Source organism: Aquarana catesbeiana, linkage group LG02, assembly GCF_042186555.1.
Source record: "Aquarana catesbeiana isolate 2022-GZ linkage group LG02, ASM4218655v1, whole genome shotgun sequence".
Classification (NCBI taxonomy): Eukaryota; Metazoa; Chordata; class Amphibia; order Anura; family Ranidae; genus Aquarana; species Aquarana catesbeiana.
Window position 1 is genome coordinate 301,901,401 of NC_133325.1, and position 17,129 is coordinate 301,918,529.

General features: G+C 43.9%; 1 protein-coding gene across 3 annotated transcripts in view; it reads left to right on the top strand.

The window, feature by feature from the left end:
• The window catches only part of CYFIP1 (cytoplasmic FMR1 interacting protein 1), a 210,402-nt gene that overhangs the window by 24,962 nt on the left and 168,311 nt on the right, over nucleotides 1–17,129 (top strand). Inside the window, exon 2 of one of the 3 annotated variants that reach the window (XM_073614610.1) lies at nucleotides 13,796–13,945. The exons of the other annotated variants lie outside the window; for them this stretch is intronic. The gene's annotated coding sequence lies outside the window, so the exon portion shown is untranslated. The remainder of the gene's footprint in view (nucleotides 1–13,795; nucleotides 13,946–17,129) is intronic. 3 annotated transcript variants of the gene reach the window in all.

Genomic DNA, 17,129 nt, shown 5'->3' on the forward strand with positions numbered 1-17,129 from the left:
ACTTCTCTTTTAAGCCAGTCATAGACTGAGCAATTTTCTTTCCTGCATCTGCAGGTTGTAGGAAAGAAAATCGCTTGTTTCCCACATCAACACAGTCAATGATGGGGGGCGGGGGGGACACCTCCCATGGAGCAATTGTGTTCTCCCGGTGGGGAAAGCCATCCTCGCCAGGAGAACACAGTGATTACTGCTAGCGGTTATGTTAACAGCATGTAAAATCCAACGTGCTGGTTGTACCCAAGTCGATTGATCAACTTGGGTAAATTCAGGCTACTCATAATTGGTTTGAATCTTGGTCGGTCCCTTCTGAACTGACAGAGATTTAAACTGTCTATGGCCGACCTTAGTGTTTTGTAGCTCAAAACTTGAAGCTACAAAACACTTATTATTATTATTATTATTATACAGTCTTAGCACCAACAGTTTGTGCAGCACTTTACAATGTTGGGGTCTGCCCTAACGTTGTAAAGTTCTGCACAAACTGTTGGTGCTAATGTGTGCAGTACAGTTACAATTAAATACAGAAGCAATCTGAGGGCCCTGCTCGTTAGAGCTTACAATCTAAAAGGGAGGGTCAAGTGAGCTGATGAAGAAAATAAAAGTACAGTTGGTAGGTGAGGGCAGAATAGGCTTAAGGTAGTTGGACAGGTTAGGGTAGGGAATTCCAAAGGATGGGAGAGGCTCGGGGGAAGTCCTGGAGGTGAATATGGGAAGAGGTGATGAGGGCGCTCGAGAGCAGGAGGTATTGGGAGGAACGAAGAGGATGATTAGGTTGGTATTTTGAGACTAGGCTACTGATGTAGCTGGGGGCTGAGTTGTGGATGGCTTTGTAAGTTATTGTTAATATTTTAAATTTAATTTGTTGGGTGAGTGGAAGCCAATGGACGGATTGGCAGAGAGGAGTAGCAGACGCTGAGCAGTTTGTACAGTGGATGATTCTGGCAGCAGCTTTCATGATGGACTGAAGGGGGATAGCCTATTTAAAGGTGAGTCAATGAGGAGGGAGTTGCAGTAGTCCAAGGTGAGAGATAACCAGGGGGTGAATTGGGAGCTTTGTGGTTTCAGTGGTTAGGAAGGGACGTATTTTAGAGATGTGGAGGTTGAGGCAGCAAGCCTTGGAAAGTGATTGGATGTGGGGCTGAAAGAGTTCAGAGACCAGGACAACACCTAGGACCCTGGCATGCGGGGTTGGGTGGATGAGTGTGTCAGCACTCTTGACAGAGAAGTCAGGGGAAGAGACACGTGGGGGAGGTAACATTATGAGCTCGGTTTTGGACAAGTTGAGTTTGAAGAAGTGGTCTGAGATCCAGACAGATATGTCTGTTAGTAAGTTAATAATATGTGAGGTGACTGCTGGAGTGAGCTGAGGGGTAAAGAGATGGATAGATAGATTTGAGTGTCGTCAGCATAGAAATGATATTGAAAGCCATGAGAGGCTATCAGCTGGCCTAGGGAAGGAGGTGTAGATTGAAAATAGTAGAGGTCCAAGAACAGGACCCTGGGGGACCCCGACAGAGGAAGGAAGAGTAGAGGAAGTAATATTGATAGTGACTATGATGGTGCGGTGGGATAGGTAGGATGAGAGCCAGTCACAGAGACCAATGGAGTAAAGTGTTTTTTTTTTTTTTAAGGGGGGGGTGATCAACCGGATCAAAGGCAGCCGAATGGTACAGAATAGTGTCCATTGCTGTTAGTCATTTGTGAGTTTTAAAAGAACAGTTTCAGTGAAGTGTTGAGGATGAAATCCAGACTGAAGGGGGATCCTGAAGGTTATTCTTAATGAGGTGGTCACTCGGTTGTAGACCAAGAGTTCAAGGAGTTTAGAAGAAAAGGGGAGCAAGGAGATAGGGCGCAGATTAGGATTGAATGACGAATATAAACAGCGCTTGCAGGATATGGTGCAAACCATGCAGATTTCTGATGATTTGGTGTCAAAACATAAAGGTGAAATTAAAATACAATTAAACCACTGCAGCAGCTGTCACAAAAGGTGCTAAGACCTCAAAGTATGAATAGATAATTATAAACTATATTCTAAATGGCAGTCTGGGTTGAGAGCGCTGTGATCTATAAGATCTGGTATAGGACAAATGGATTTCTCAGGGGCCTCTCACAAATGTTGTTCCCATGGGTATTCAAAGTCGATCGATTGTACTCATATGCTGGAGACAGAGAAGGAACTGATAGTGAAGTACTATTTGTAATGTGCAAATTGCGCAACCTTTCGCCCCTCCTCCAGGGAGTCGTCAAGGACATGTCTAACAATATTTTTGGAGCACTTAACACTTTATATACAGTTTGTCTGTTCATTATTTGATGTTTTTTTTCACTATTTGTATAGGGCTTTATCTTTATTGTGGGTTACCATATATACTCAAGTATAAGTCGACCCGAATATAAGCCGAGGCACCTAATTTTACCACAAAAAACTGGGAAAACTTATTAACTCGAGTATAAGCCTAGGGTGAGACATACACAGCTACTGTGAGTGGAATAGAGGGTCAACAGTGCCAATTTGCAGCCTCACTGTGCCCATTTGCATGCCTCACTGTGCCCATTTGCAACCATAGGTCCCCCGAACTTCAAACTCGGTAGTTAAGGGTTCCTGGACCCAATTTGGGGTCTCTGGACCCAAAGGGTCCAGAAATGACATTGCTGCAGATGGACACAATTGACCGAATTTGGGGCCCCGTATCTCGGGGGCCACTTGGTACTAGGAACCCCAGATTTGGTGTGGAAATAGCACTACAACATATCCAAAGCTGTGGTTCCTAGAACCAAGTGGCCCTGAAATACGGGCCCCAAAGTCGGTTCGGAAAATGTCAAGCACTTTTCTGCAGCAGAGAATGACATTTTCCAAACCGACTTTGGGGCCCCGTAGCTCGGGGCCACTTGGTGCTAGGAACCCCAGCTTTGGATATGTTGTGCTAGTTCCACTGGGTTTGCACACCAAATTTTGGGTTCCTAGCACTAAGTGGCCCCTAAATACGGGGCCCCAAAGTCGGTTTGGAAAATGTCATTTTTTGCTGCAGAAAAGTGCTTGACTCGAGTATAAGCCGAGTGCATTTAGCGGCTCTTTCAGGGCGCTTTGCAGGCGCTATTTTTAGCACTTTAGTGCCTGCAAAGTGCCTCAGTGTGAAAGCAGCCTTAAAGTCTATGGGACCAAAAGCACTCGATCCTGTCTCAAAGAAACTCCTGTACTGCACATTGCTCCTAAACCCACACAAAGTGCAAAAAAAACACAGGAAGATATTGTCAGGTTGGTCCGTCTACAAGCTTTTAAATAAAGTTCAGAGATGCTAGAGGCAATAAATGTATTTGGAACGTTTGAGTTTCAGCCTATAGAGCTGTCATCTTCTTTATCGAACAATTAGTCCAAGGAATAGAGGTGACCATGCGCCTAGATTATTATGGTAGCAGGAAAATGGGTACAACAGAGCAATCCAGTAGGTGCATGTTTTTGTGTTGTTTTTTTTTTTTTTGTTTGTTTATAAATTCTTTATTTAGAGAAGCAGCAGTATAAAAATACAGGTATACTAGTAGTAACAATTATAACAAGCAGTACTGTAATGTAATGAGGTTACTGAAGTTACAGGAGCTGTCAGTTTCAGAGATGAGCATTACAATAACATGAATCACTTGATATGAGCCAGGTAACTTCAGTCTTTGTCAACAGGTGTCAACCACTTTTTTTTGTTTGTTATGGTTGAGTTTATCAAACCTGTGGAGAAGGGGGGGGGAGAGGGATATCTTACCCTAAATGGATAGCGGGGTCTGTTAACTCCCGGCTGCCCATAGAGCTGGGCATGCTCTCTCCTTGTCCACGCTGCTCTTATCAGCAGGAGATCTGTGATATGGTCCCTTTCTGATTGGAACACAATCCATGTGAAGGGGGGTCTCCTTCCCTGTGCTGTGTGAATGGGAGTTTCTGTGAGAGCCCCACCTCGATCAGTGAGGCAAATAGCAGAGATCAAGTATGCCACATTGTTGTCCTATCCAAGCAAATTTGTTCAGCTTCCTCACCCTTTTACAGTCTACCAAAAGTACATGAAGGTAAACTTCCAACTTGGGTAGTTGAAAACATCTTCTCCTAGTTTTAGATTCATTACTAGAGAAGTGGAAGGTCCCCTGTTGGATAAGGCAGCAATTTGAGGATCATCCCTACTATGATGAAAGTCTGGTGCTCTCCGATGGGGGAAGCATAGGAGTGAGAGAGGATGAGAGACGTGGATCGATAAATTGCCCTGGTCACTTGTAGAGTAGCCCTAATGAGTAGGCGCAGTCTGATAAATGCTGGAATTTACCTCTGGTAACCAGGGGAGCCCTGCCAGTCTGGAGTCAACTATTTATTTTAATTGAATCCCAGGATTTTGTGTCCGATTGCGTACAGGAACATGTGATTTGTGACTAATACAACCTGCGTCTTCTGTTTTTTCAGTCATATTCTTCAGCTAGTGAACTTTGTTTTAACTTATTGGCCATACAGTAGGTAATAATTGCAGTAGCCATTAGCCCTGATTCACACCAGTGCGGCTTTGAAATTGCACTAGATTAGTGCGATTTCATGTGCAGCTTGTTGACATCTGTGTAACTAAATTTACACAGATGTCAATGCAAGTCGCACACTAAAGCATGCAGGATCCCTTTTTAAAGTCACTGCGACCTCATTTCTGGCGATTTGAACAATTCCATTGCTGACAATGGGGTGTGACTAGTCATCCAATTTTGAGATGTCAAATTGCACTGGTGATTGTGATTTCTTATGCGACACAGGTTGTGTTACAAGTTAAAATGCATTCATTTCAATGGGTGCAGTCCTAATTGCTGCGAGTCAAGTTGCAGTAACAGTAGTTCCTGCACTACTTTTTTGCATCCTCCTTGTGAACATGAGTGCTATAGACTGCAATGTTAAAATTTAAAAAGTCGCAAGTAAGTGGTTTCTTTGTCTTTTCTTTGCGTTTTTGGATGTAACTTCAGAGGATTTTGTAGCTTCAATAACGTGTCACACTCTGGGGCACATATTAAAGTTGCAAAACATCAAATTCGAATTGAAGACGTAAGCAAGTTGCAATGCAAAGTCAGTGTGAACCGAGCCTAACAGGCAATCAGATATCACTCTGCTGTAGTCACATGGAAAAAGATGAAGCCTGGTTGCCATGGGCTACTGTATTTTATACACTAGCGTTACACATTGTACAGCCCTCTATAATAAGGTCCGCCGAGGGAATTACAGGCTCAGGTAAGTAAAACGGGGGAGCTGGGGGGCCGGTCACTGCCAGAAGGTTTTTTCACCTTAATGCATGGGATGCATTAAGGTGAAAAAACACGAGGCTTTACAACCGCTTTAAATTACGAAGCATTGAGATTTGTTTTTAGGGTTGCATACCTGTTCCTCTTTTAGCTCAAATTGTTACGTATTAACTTTTGGCTATTTGTACACTTCTACATGTTGGATAAGAAAACAATTATGTTGCGACTTCGTGAACCTACACAAAGCAAAAAAAAAAATGCATTTTGGTTGCCTTCATTTCTAACTGCCACAGTTTCCTGTATTGAACCACATTGTTCAGGTACCGTCATAAATAAAGCCACAAGAGATTTAGAAGTGAAAGGTTTCCTTGTTTGTGGTCACTACGTATATATATATGTGTGTGTGTGTGTATACACTGTGTGCACAATTTTTAGTCAAGTTGTATTTTTGAGGACTAATTTCATTATTGAACAACTACAGTGCTCTCTATCAATCCAAAATGTTAATAAGCCTGAAACCTGAATATTTAAGAATGTAAAAGTGAGGTTTTGGCTTTCTTAGGAGAATATCTGTGTGTGCGCAATTGTTGGGTAACTATTAGGCCTCTTTCACATTGGGTGGAAGCTGTCCAAGCGGATCCACTTGCTCAGTGGGGGATCTCTCCACTGATACCTGCTGAGCAGGCGGATGACAGGTCCGTGTCCGCTACCGTATCCCCATCTGTCTGTTTTGATCGGATTGGATGACAGTGAGCGACAGCGGACACATGTCCGCTGACATCCGCTGCCCCATAGAGAACAATGGGTGGTCCGATCGGGTCCGTCTGAAGAACAGACAGACGGATCCAATCGGTCTGCTGGTGTGAAAGGGGCCATAGTATGCAGAATAATTTTGCAACTAAAACCCCATACACACTATACAATTTTTGTTGTCAGATTTACTTTTAGATTTACCAAAACCATGTAGTGCAAGGGCCTGCCTGATTGCATACAAATTAAAACTCTTAAGGTTAGACTTCATATTATATGGTTTTGGTAAATCCTAAAGGAAATCATCTACAGAAAATTGCATAGTGTGTATCCAGCTTAAGGCTTAATGTACACGGGACGTTTTATAACCTCCCTTGAACAATTTACCTTGACAGATAGTAAACAACATTTTGGAGCGTTTTAAAATGAGGTTTTTGACTATTTAAAAAAAAAAAAAAAAAATCTCCCATTAAAAAAACTCCTGTAAACGAAACGTGGCTAAACGAGATTTACCACGTTTACGAGCTGTTGCAGGCCGTTTGCATTTCAAATGCATGTGAAGCCTAAATGAGGGGAAAAAAAAATCTCACTTGTTTATTTTCACCTGTTAAAGTGAGAAAAACAAACAACTCAATTTACAAATAAACATTTCTGACATTTCCAAAAAAAAATCAGTGACCAATATAGCCATCCTTCTTTTCAAACAGTCATAAGCCTCATTCATTCATAAACAGTCATAAACAGTCATTCATGGAGTCTGTAATTTTCTTGTTCTGTTGACGATCAACTTTTTATGCAGCAGCAACCACAGCCTCCCAGACACTGTTCAGCGAGGTGTATTGTTTTCCTTCACCATGAATCTACTGTTTTTTAAGAAGGGCCCACAAGTTCTCAATAGGGTTTAGGTCAGATGAGGAAGGGGCCATGTCATTATTCTTTCATCTTTAAGGCCTTTACTGGCTAGCTATGCAGTGGAGTGCTTTGATGCATGCGATGGAGCATTGTCCTGCATAAATATCATGGTCATCTTGAAAGATGCAGACTTTTTCCTGTACTACTGCTTGAAGAAAGTATCCATTAAAACTGGCAGTAGGGTTGGGAGTTGATTTTGAGTCCATCTTAAACCCGAAAAGTCATCTGAGTCGAAGTGGAGCTCTGTGCCCGTTACTGATCCAGCCACAGGCCCATCCATCTGGTCTATCAAGAGTCACTTTCATCTCATTAGTCCATAAAACCTTTGAAAAATCTGTCTTGAGATATTTCTTGGCCCAGTCTTGACGTTTCAACTTTTCAACTTTCAAGTGTCTTGTTCAGTGGTGGTCGGCTTTCAGCTTGCCTTTCCTTGGCCATATCTCTGAGCACTGAACACCTTGTACTTCTGGGCACTTCAGGTGGGTTGCAGTTCTGGAGTATGACAGCACTGGAGGATAATGGGTTCCTGGTAGCTTCACGTTTGATTCTTCTCAATCTTTGGCAGAAAATGTCGTGTTTTTTTTTTTTTTTCTCAACACGTTCCCTTGCAACCCTGTTGACCATTTGCAACAAAACATTTTGATGGTTCTGTGATCACGCCCCAATATCTTAGCAATTTTAAGAGTGCTGTATCCCTCTCAAAGACTTTTTAAAATGTTTGACTTTTTTCAGAGTAAGTTAAATCTCTTTGGCCCATTTTGCCTGAGGAAAAGAAGCAGCTTAATTATGCACACCTTGATATAGGGCAGTGATGGCGAATCCTGGCACCCCCAGATGTTTTGGAACTACATTTCCCATGGTGCTTATGCACTCTGCAGTATAGTTGAGCATCATGGGAAATGTAGTTTCAGAACATCTGGGGGTGCCAAAGTTCGCCATCACTGATACAGGGTGTTGATCTCCTTAGGTCACATCATCCTTCATTACACAAATACACATCACCTGATATATGCTTAAAGTGGCTGTAAACCTTGTTACACCACTTGTACCTACAGGTAAGCCTATAATGAGGCTTACCTGTAGGTACTGTAAATATCTCCTAAACTTGCACGGTTTTGGAGATATTTACCATATACGCTTGCGCCGACGTAGTTGACGCATGTGCACTGAAGAAACTGCTTCCTGCGTGGTAGGGACGTCATCGTGGCCCTGGCCAATCACCGCGCCGGAGCCCTCGAACCCGTAAATAACTCCGGGAGACATGTCCCCGATCACAGCGGTGTTTGGAGCTACTGCAACAGCTTCGATCTAAGGTGGTAAGTATTTCATAATGAGCTAGTATGCGATGCATACTAGCTCATTATGCCTTAGTCTTACAGGATTTTTTTGGGTTTACAATCACAATAAATCCAATAAGCATTCAAGTTTGTACATCTTGGAGTTGGACAGTGTGCATAAAAATTATGATTTGGCCAAAATACTCACTTGCCTAATTGTGCACACGGTGTATACAGTATCTCACATTTTTGTAACTATTTTATTATATCTGTTCATGTGACAACACTGAAGAAATGACACTTTGCTAAAAACTTAAAATAGTGAGTGTACAGCTTGTATAACAGTGTACATTTGCTGTCCCCTGATGGTGGGAGTGTCATGGTCTGTGGCTGCATGAGTGCTGCTGGCACTGGGGAGCTACAGTTCATTGAGGGAACCATGAATGCCAACATGTACTGCGACATACTGAAGCAGAGCATGACCCCCTCCCTTTGAAGATTGGGCCTCATGGCAGTATTCCAACATAACGACCCCAAACGCACCTCCAAGACGATCACTGCCTTGCTAAAGAAGCTGAGGGTAAAGGTGATGGACTAGCCAAGCATGTCTCCAGACCTAAACACTATTGAGCATCTGTGGGACATCCTCAAACGGAAGGTGGAGGAGCGCAAGGTCTCTAACATCCACCAGCTCCGTGATATCGTCATGGAGGAGTGGAAGAGGACTCCAGTGGCAACCTGTGAAGCTCTGGTGAACTCCATGCCTAAGAAGGTTATGGCAGTGCTGGAAAATAATGGTGGCCATACAAAAAATTGACACGTTGGGCCCAATTTGGACATTTTCGCTTAGGAGTGTACTCACTTTTGTTGCCAGCGGTTTAGACATTAACCACTAGGCGCCCGCGCTATAGCCGAAAGACGGCTACAGCGCGGACTCCAATTGCCGGGAGGGCGTCCCTGGACGTCCTCCTGTTTACTTCCGCATTGCGCGCTCCCGCGGGCGCGCATCGCGGAAGTTTTGTGCTGGCCGTGTCCCTCGGACACGGCCAGTCACAGATCGCCGTAAACGGCCAATGACAGCGGCCGTTTACAATGCGATCGCTCTACCAATGAGAGAGGATCTCATATATAAACATATGAGATCATCTCTCATCGCCGGCTCTCCCTCCTCACACAGAGACAGCGTGTGAGTAGGGAGAGCGAACCGCTGCTGCGGTAAGTGTAAAAAAAAAAATAAAAATAAAAGTGTCCCCACTGTTATCTGTCCTGCCATCTGTCCTGCCATCTGTCCTGCCATCTGTCCTGCCATCTGTCCTGCCATCTGCCCCTGCCATCTGTCCCCAGTGCCATCTGTCCCCAGTGCCATGTATAAATGCCATCTGTCATCAGTGCCACATAGTGCCATTTGTCATCAGTGCCACCTGTCAGTGTCACGTGCCATCTGTCATCAGTGCCACCTGTCAGTGTCACGTGCCATCTGTCATCAGTGTCACGTGTCATCAGTGCCACGTATCAGTGCCATCTGTCATTAGTGTCATCAGTGCCACGTATCAGTGCCATCTGTCATTAGTGTCATCAGTGCCACGTATCAGTGCCATCTGTCATTAGTGTCATCAGTGCCACGTATCAGTGCCATCTGTCATTAGTGTCATCAGTGCCACGTATCAGTGCCATCTGTCATTAGTGTCATCAGTGCCACGTATCAGTGCCATCTGTCATTAGTGTCATCAGTGCCACGTATCAGTGCCATCTGTCATTAGTGTCATCAGTGCCACGTATCAGTGCCATCTGTCATTAGTGTCATCAGTGCCACGTATCAGTGCCATCTGTCATTAGTGTCATCAGTGCCACGTATCAGTGCCATCTGTCATTAGTGTCATCAGTGCCACGTATCAGTGCCATCTGTCATTAGTGTCATCAGTGCCACGTATCAGTGCCATCTGTCATCAGTGCCACGTATCAGTGCCACGTATTAGTGCCATCTTTCATTAGTGCCACGTGTCATCAGTGCCACATATTAGTGCCATTTGTCATCAGTGCCACATATTAGTGCCATCTGTCATCAGTGTCACGTGTCATCAGTGCCACGTATTAGTGCCATCTGTCAGTGCCACGTATTAGTGCCATCTGTCATCAGTGTCACGTATTAGTGCCATCTGTCATCAGTGCCATGTATTAGTGCCATCTGTCATCAGTGCCACATCAGTGCCACGTATCAGTGCCATTTGTCATCAGTGCCACGTCAGTGTCACATGTCATTGTCCTGGTTCTCCAGGGCCTTCAAAAGTGTAATAGGTAGTCAACAAGTCAGATGTGTAATTTATGCTCCTAGAACACGTGATGGCGCTCCCTGCATGTTGGGCCTCTCTATGTGGCCAGGCTGTGAAAAAGTCTCACACATGTGGTATCGTAAAACTCAGGAGGAGTAGCAGAATGTATTTTGGGGTGTCATTTGTGGTATACACATGCCATGTGAGAGAAATAACCTATTACAATGACAATTTTGTGGGGAAAAAAAAAAAAAAAAATCTTCATTTTGCAAAGAATTGTGGGAAAAAATGACAACATCAAAAACCTCACCATGCATCTTACTAAATACCTTAGAATGTCTACGTTCAAAAAAGGGGTCATTTGGGGGTTATTTGTACTTTCCTGACTTGTTCGGGTGGCAAGAAATGAGAAATGAGAGAGGCCGTCAGTACTTCAGATGTGATCAATTTTTTATGATTTGCACGATAACTTGTAGACTCTCTAACTTTCACAAAGACCAAATAATATCCACTAATTTTGGGTTATTTTTACCAAAGATATGTAGCAGTATAAATTGTGGCCAAAAAGCTCTATTTGTATGAAAAAAAGGACAAAAATTCATTTGGGTACAGTATTACATGACTGCGTAATTGTCATTCAAAGTGTGAGAGCGCTGAAAGCTGAAAATTGGTCTGGTCACGGGGGGGGGGGGGGGGGGGGGGGGTTTAAGTGCCCAGTTGTCAAGTGGTTAATGGCTGTGTGTTGAGTTATTTTGAGGGGACAGTAAATTTACACTGTTATACAAGCTGTACACTCACTACTTTAGATTGTAGCAAAGTGTCATTTCTTCAGTGTTGGCACATGAAAAGATAATAAAATATTGACTAAAATGTGAGGGGTGTGTGTGTGTTTGTGTATATCAGCAAAGCGAAGGCTGCTTGTACTGACTCATGTGCACGCCACACTTACTACATTCCTGTGAAACACTAGTCCCACCCATCTTCTGTGGACAGCTGCATTACTGAAACCACAGTTATGTCATCCTCACGATTGGGAGAGACCCTTTTGATTGCTGATGTCCTGGCCATTTGGGAGCATGTGTGCTGTGTCAGATGCAAGTTCTGCCCTGTGATTGAGCCGTATCATATCATATCATATCATATCATATCATATCATATATCATATATCATATATCATATCATATATCATATTAGACCAGAGACTGCAGAGAGATTAATCCATTAATACATGCCTGCTTTATACTGATTTCTGGTAAGGAGATTGGATTGACACCTGGTGTGGTGTGGTGTGCCCTCTCTTTACACACAGAAGTTGGTGAAGGTATTATTACTTACTTGTATAGCCGTCAATTTACATATTTTTTACATAATGGTGCCAGTCAGTGCCCATTACCAATGCCTGCCAGATGTCTCCATATCAGTGATGCCCATCCATGCCACCTATAAGTACCCATCGGTGTCACCGCATCGGTGCCGCCTTATCAGTGCCCGTCAGAAGGAGAAAACTTTTTTATTTACAAAATTTTATAACAGAAACAAATAGAACCTTTTTTTTTTTTTTTTTCCAAATTTTTTTTTTTTCTTTATTGTGCAAAAAATAAAAACCTCAGATGTGATTAAATACCACCAAAAGAAATCTCTATTTGTGGGAACAAAATGCTAAAAAAAATTGTTTGGGTACAGTGTAGCATGACCGTGCAATTGTCATTCAAAGTGCGATAGCGCTGAAAGCTTTAAAGCGGGGTTCCACTCAAATTTTTTACTTAATCTTACCCCCTTCAGTTAATTGCATAGATGTTCAAATGCCACACGAAAATTTTTTTTATCGCTGTAATTACCTTTATATTGTACTTTATTGTGGCACTTCCTGTCTCTCCTCCCATGGGAGTAGGCGTGTTTATTGCCTTTCCCCGGCGCCGCACTGTCTCCTGGGAGCTTAGTGTCAGGCTTCCCAAGATTCAGTGCGGGAACAATGATCATGCGTGTGAACAAGCTGTGAATGAACAGCATTCATTGCATCCAGGAAATCAATGCTTGTGGGCTTCACATGCCCACAAGCAAGATGGAAACAGCCAGCATCACATTTTTAAAGTTATTCTTCAGTACGAAAACAGACAGAGGCGGAAATATTACACCCAAACTGTGAGTATTATTTTGGGATTAGCAAAGTGTCACAATGACCTAAAAAAAAAAAAAGATTGGTCGCCGGACTCCCACTTTAAATTGGCTTGGGCACGAAGGAAGTGAGGGTGCTTGGTTATTGAAGTGGTTAAATATGATACAGTGGCTGTCCTGTGTCATTTGGCCCCCCTGTAACACCTAAAAAACCTGGCTGATTCTGCCAGTTTCTCCCCAACCCTCTGTAAACTAGCCACAGTGTATCAGATACTGTGGTCAGTTTATCTGCTTCTGTCAGCAGCTTGCTATCTACTCTCCTCACTGCTCCTGTCTCCTCCTCCCCCTCCCCTCTCTGTCTGTGTGTGAGCTGCCCCCCCGGGCCGGACTGGCCTACTGGGATACCGGGACTTTTCCCTTGGGCCGATTTGAGCTATAGCTGCAGGCAGCGCTCCCCCTCTCTCCCTCCCAGGCTGCTGTGTCTCGGAGCTGACTCTGATGTTCAGACGCGGTGTGAAAAAAGTCCTGCCCTCCTCCTAGACCAGCTCGTGTGATAGACAGAACACTGCGTCTATCACACGATCTGGTCTAGGAGGAGGGCGGGACTTTTGTCACAGCGCAACCGAACATCAGAGTCAGCTCCGATATACAGTGGGAGATGCACAATGAGGCTGCAATGACGGTGCAATGGGGCACATTGAGGCTGTGACACGTACCTTGAGGCGGCAATGACGGGCACCTAGAGGCGGCAGTGACGGGAACAATGAGGCGGCAGTGACGGGAACAATGAGGCGGCAGTGATGGGCATGGTAAGACTGCAATGATGGGCACGGTGAGATGCACAGTGAGGCTGCAATGATGGGCACAGTGAGGCTGCAATGATGGGCACAGTGAGGCTGCAATGATGGGCACAGCGGGGCGGCATTGATGGGCACAGCGGGGCGGCATTGATGGGCACAGCGGGGCGGCATTGATGGGCACAGCGGGGCGGCATTGATGGGCACAGCGGGGCGGCATTGATGGGCACAGCGGGGCGGCAGTGATGGGCACGGTGAGATGCACAGTGAGGCTGCAATGATGGGCACAGCGGGGCTGCAATGATGGGCACAGCAGGGCTGAAATGATATCTGATATCTCCTGTACCATGCCCACATTCTCTGATTATCTCTTGCATCATGTCCGCAACCTCTGACCATCTCTTGTCTTATATCATATCTGCAGTCTCTGAGGGGGAGTCTGGAGAGGAGTCAAGAGCGGGCGCGACGCCGGGATTGGGGTCATTGGAGAAGTCAGATTTGTGTGGACTGTGGAGAGGAGACTATAGGATAAAACCAGAGCCACCAAGCTGGAGCACGGTGCACCTGAGAGGAGGTCAGTGACAGCCCTGCCAGGCCAGTCTGAGGAGGGGGGGTCACTGATGTAAGGGGGGAGTGAATACAGTAATGTAAGGGGGCACTGATATAAAGGTTTCCCCCTTATATCAGTAAACCCCCCCCCCTTACCTTAGTGTGTTCTTTCTGCGGAAGGTGGTCTCTGGTCACCCCTACATTCCTAAAGTCCCAGGTGTCTCCCTTGATCGATCTATCTATCTATCTATCTATCTATCTATCTATCTATCTATCTATCTATCTATCTATCTATCTATCTATCTATCTATCCCTAGTCCTTTGTGCTTTCATAACTGACTTTATATATAATACGCTCTTCAAATGTGCTTTAAAATGCATGGGTTTCCCTTTTATGAACAGGAAAATTACGTTATGCTGTTGGGCTGGTATAATAATGCTAAGGGGCTGGTATGAAATTATTTCCAGGGCTGGTTTTTATTCCCATTCCGGCCCTGCCCCCCCCCCCCCCCCCCCCACCTGCTGCTCTCATAAAACTAACCTGTATACACCATCAGCACTGCCTCCTTTTGCTGTGTCCCCCTCTATGAATGATTTATAAATATAAATGCTGTAAATACCTAATTTAAGAGCTGAGATTGCAATCACATGACCAGCCAGCTCACTCCTTCTCCCCTCCAGACTGACATCATCAGAGGAATCTCAGCCCCCTCCTGCATCTCTCAGAGGAGAAAAGGAGAAAGCTGGCCAATCATGTGATTGCAATCTCAGTAGTGAAATTAGGTATTTGCAGCATTTATTTTTATAAAACACACACAGAGGGGGATACTACAATAGGAGGCAGTGCTGATGGTGTAAGGCACCTAAAGCAACACCACACAGGTGTGATGTGGGCCTAACACAGCAGTCTGTATCAGAATTATATGGATTTTTGTACCTGTTTACATTCCCTAGATCCCTGCTAGGTACAAGTTTGCTTTGCCTCTTCTAGCAAGGAGACATACTGAGCACATTATCATAGCACTGCTATTTATTTTGCTTGTTACAAATTGGATTACAAATTGGATACATAGTCTACTTGCCTGAACTTTCCTGGATACAAATCCCTCTATTTGATGCAATTTTTCTTTGACATCTGGAACAAATGCTTCCCATTCATTCTACTGTTCATCTTCTGGATTCATGTTTTACTGGCAGGAGCAGAGATCTGTTTTCTCCTCTCCCTTTTGACACATAGCAGCACATTCTGAATAAATGGCACAGTAGCAAAAACTGCTTCATATGGTGTGCTACTTGTCACTTTCTTGTGAGTCTTTCTCTGCGACTGATTCCTGAAAGAAATCAACACTAAAATAGTAAATCGGTCATAATTTGTGATTTGAATGGTGCCGTATGACAGTATCCCGGATGCAACAAAATTGATAAATGTTACCCTTTTTTGTTTTCTTTTCAGCTCACTGGGACACTGCATTTGTAATGGGTATTTTCTGTACTTGCTGAAAATGTTAGCCTAAAAGTTAAAAGAATTGCAGCCACCACATTTAAGGTCTGGTAACCTGTAATATACTGTATTAAATTGTATTGGCTTCTGGACTTCGAAGCATTTTATTTTTTGATTTTCTCCAGAAATCGCACTTGCCTAGGTGGATGCAGCACCGGTCCGATCTGTTACCCACAGACTGAGCTATCAAAAAACGCTGATCGCTCAGTTCACCGTGCTCATGACAGTCATTCACTTCTGTCTGCTCTGTCCCCTTCCCAATCACTGGAGCACTGGGCTGTAGAGGGGGCAGGGGCGGCTGGCTGAAAGGCAGAGCCAAGTGCCGGCTAATGCATCTGGGTAGATGTTAACCATATTGTCATGATCTTTCCCCAGCCTGGACCGGCTCTCTGACATCAGCTCACAGTGTCTGAACAAACTGCACTCCTGTGACCCACAGGAGAAGTACAGCCAAACAGGCTTTGGCTGTACTTCTCCTTTATTAATATACTGATGTGTATAAGCAGGATCTTGCTGGCAGTAAAAATAAACAAAAGTTATGTACCATAAAGACCTCGCTTATGTATATATGCATAAAATTGTTTTTTATCCGCTTCTAGCTGTCATGGTTTCAGTTTACGTGTATTTGCTCATATGCGTTTTTTTTACGGCTCTGAACGCATTGCTGCATGATTGATCTTTACACAATTGTGAGCAACTTCCAATAGACCACAATACATCACAAAGCTACCTGGCTAAAAATGCAGCAATTTTTTTTTTTTTTTTTTTTTTTTTTTGCCACTGTGCAAGAGGCCTTAGAATTTAGAGACCCTTTTATTTCATTCCAAACTTCACATCCAGTACATAATAATTTTGAATGCCCACCTTTGCTTAACCTTGGCTGCTGGTTGTGGTTTTATATTACCTTCTGTTAGGTTCCTTTCACATTGGCCGGACTCGTATTTCTCAGCAGGGGATCTGTCCTCTGATCCCCTGCTGAACTGAGCCATATGACAGGTCTGCTCCATTTATGTAGAGTGGACACAGCCTGCTTGCTCTATGGGCAGCTGGATTTAAATGGACTGGCTGTGTGTTTCTACAATCGACTACCCTCCAGTCTGATCTGGCCAGATGGAGGAGAACGGATCCCCTTCTGTTTGTTTTTATCAGGTCGATTGGTGTAAACGGAGACAAGTCTGTTTAAATCGACTGCTCATAGAGAAGAATGGAGAGTCCGGCTGAAAAACGGACAATCGGACCCGATCGCACGTATCGTGTGAAAGGGGCCTAAAGGAGCATATGGTTGGGTGCAACCGACTGGACCAAATTATAAAGTTCTTCACATCTGACATTTTTCTGAGCTGTGACTGATGCAAATATCTGCCTTTTGCTCTAAACCAGCAGAAAACGTTCTTAAAGTGATACTAAACATAAACTGTTTAATTTACATTGTCCCTTCTATTTCTGTATGTAGATAATGGCACTGTAACAATTTTAATAGGAAAAAAAGAAACATTTAAGTACCTTCTTCCTATTTGAAAAAAACAGCCTTTAGAATACAGAGTAAAAACAAATATCAATGAACTGTTTTAGATTGTCATACAAATATATATTTGAAATCAAATCTTTATTGTTTTGTGGGAATTACATGGTGTGGGCGGATTTCTGCCAGTCACAGGTTGTCACGCCCCTCCAGCTTGTGTCTTAGAATAAGAGGGAGGCGAAGGCT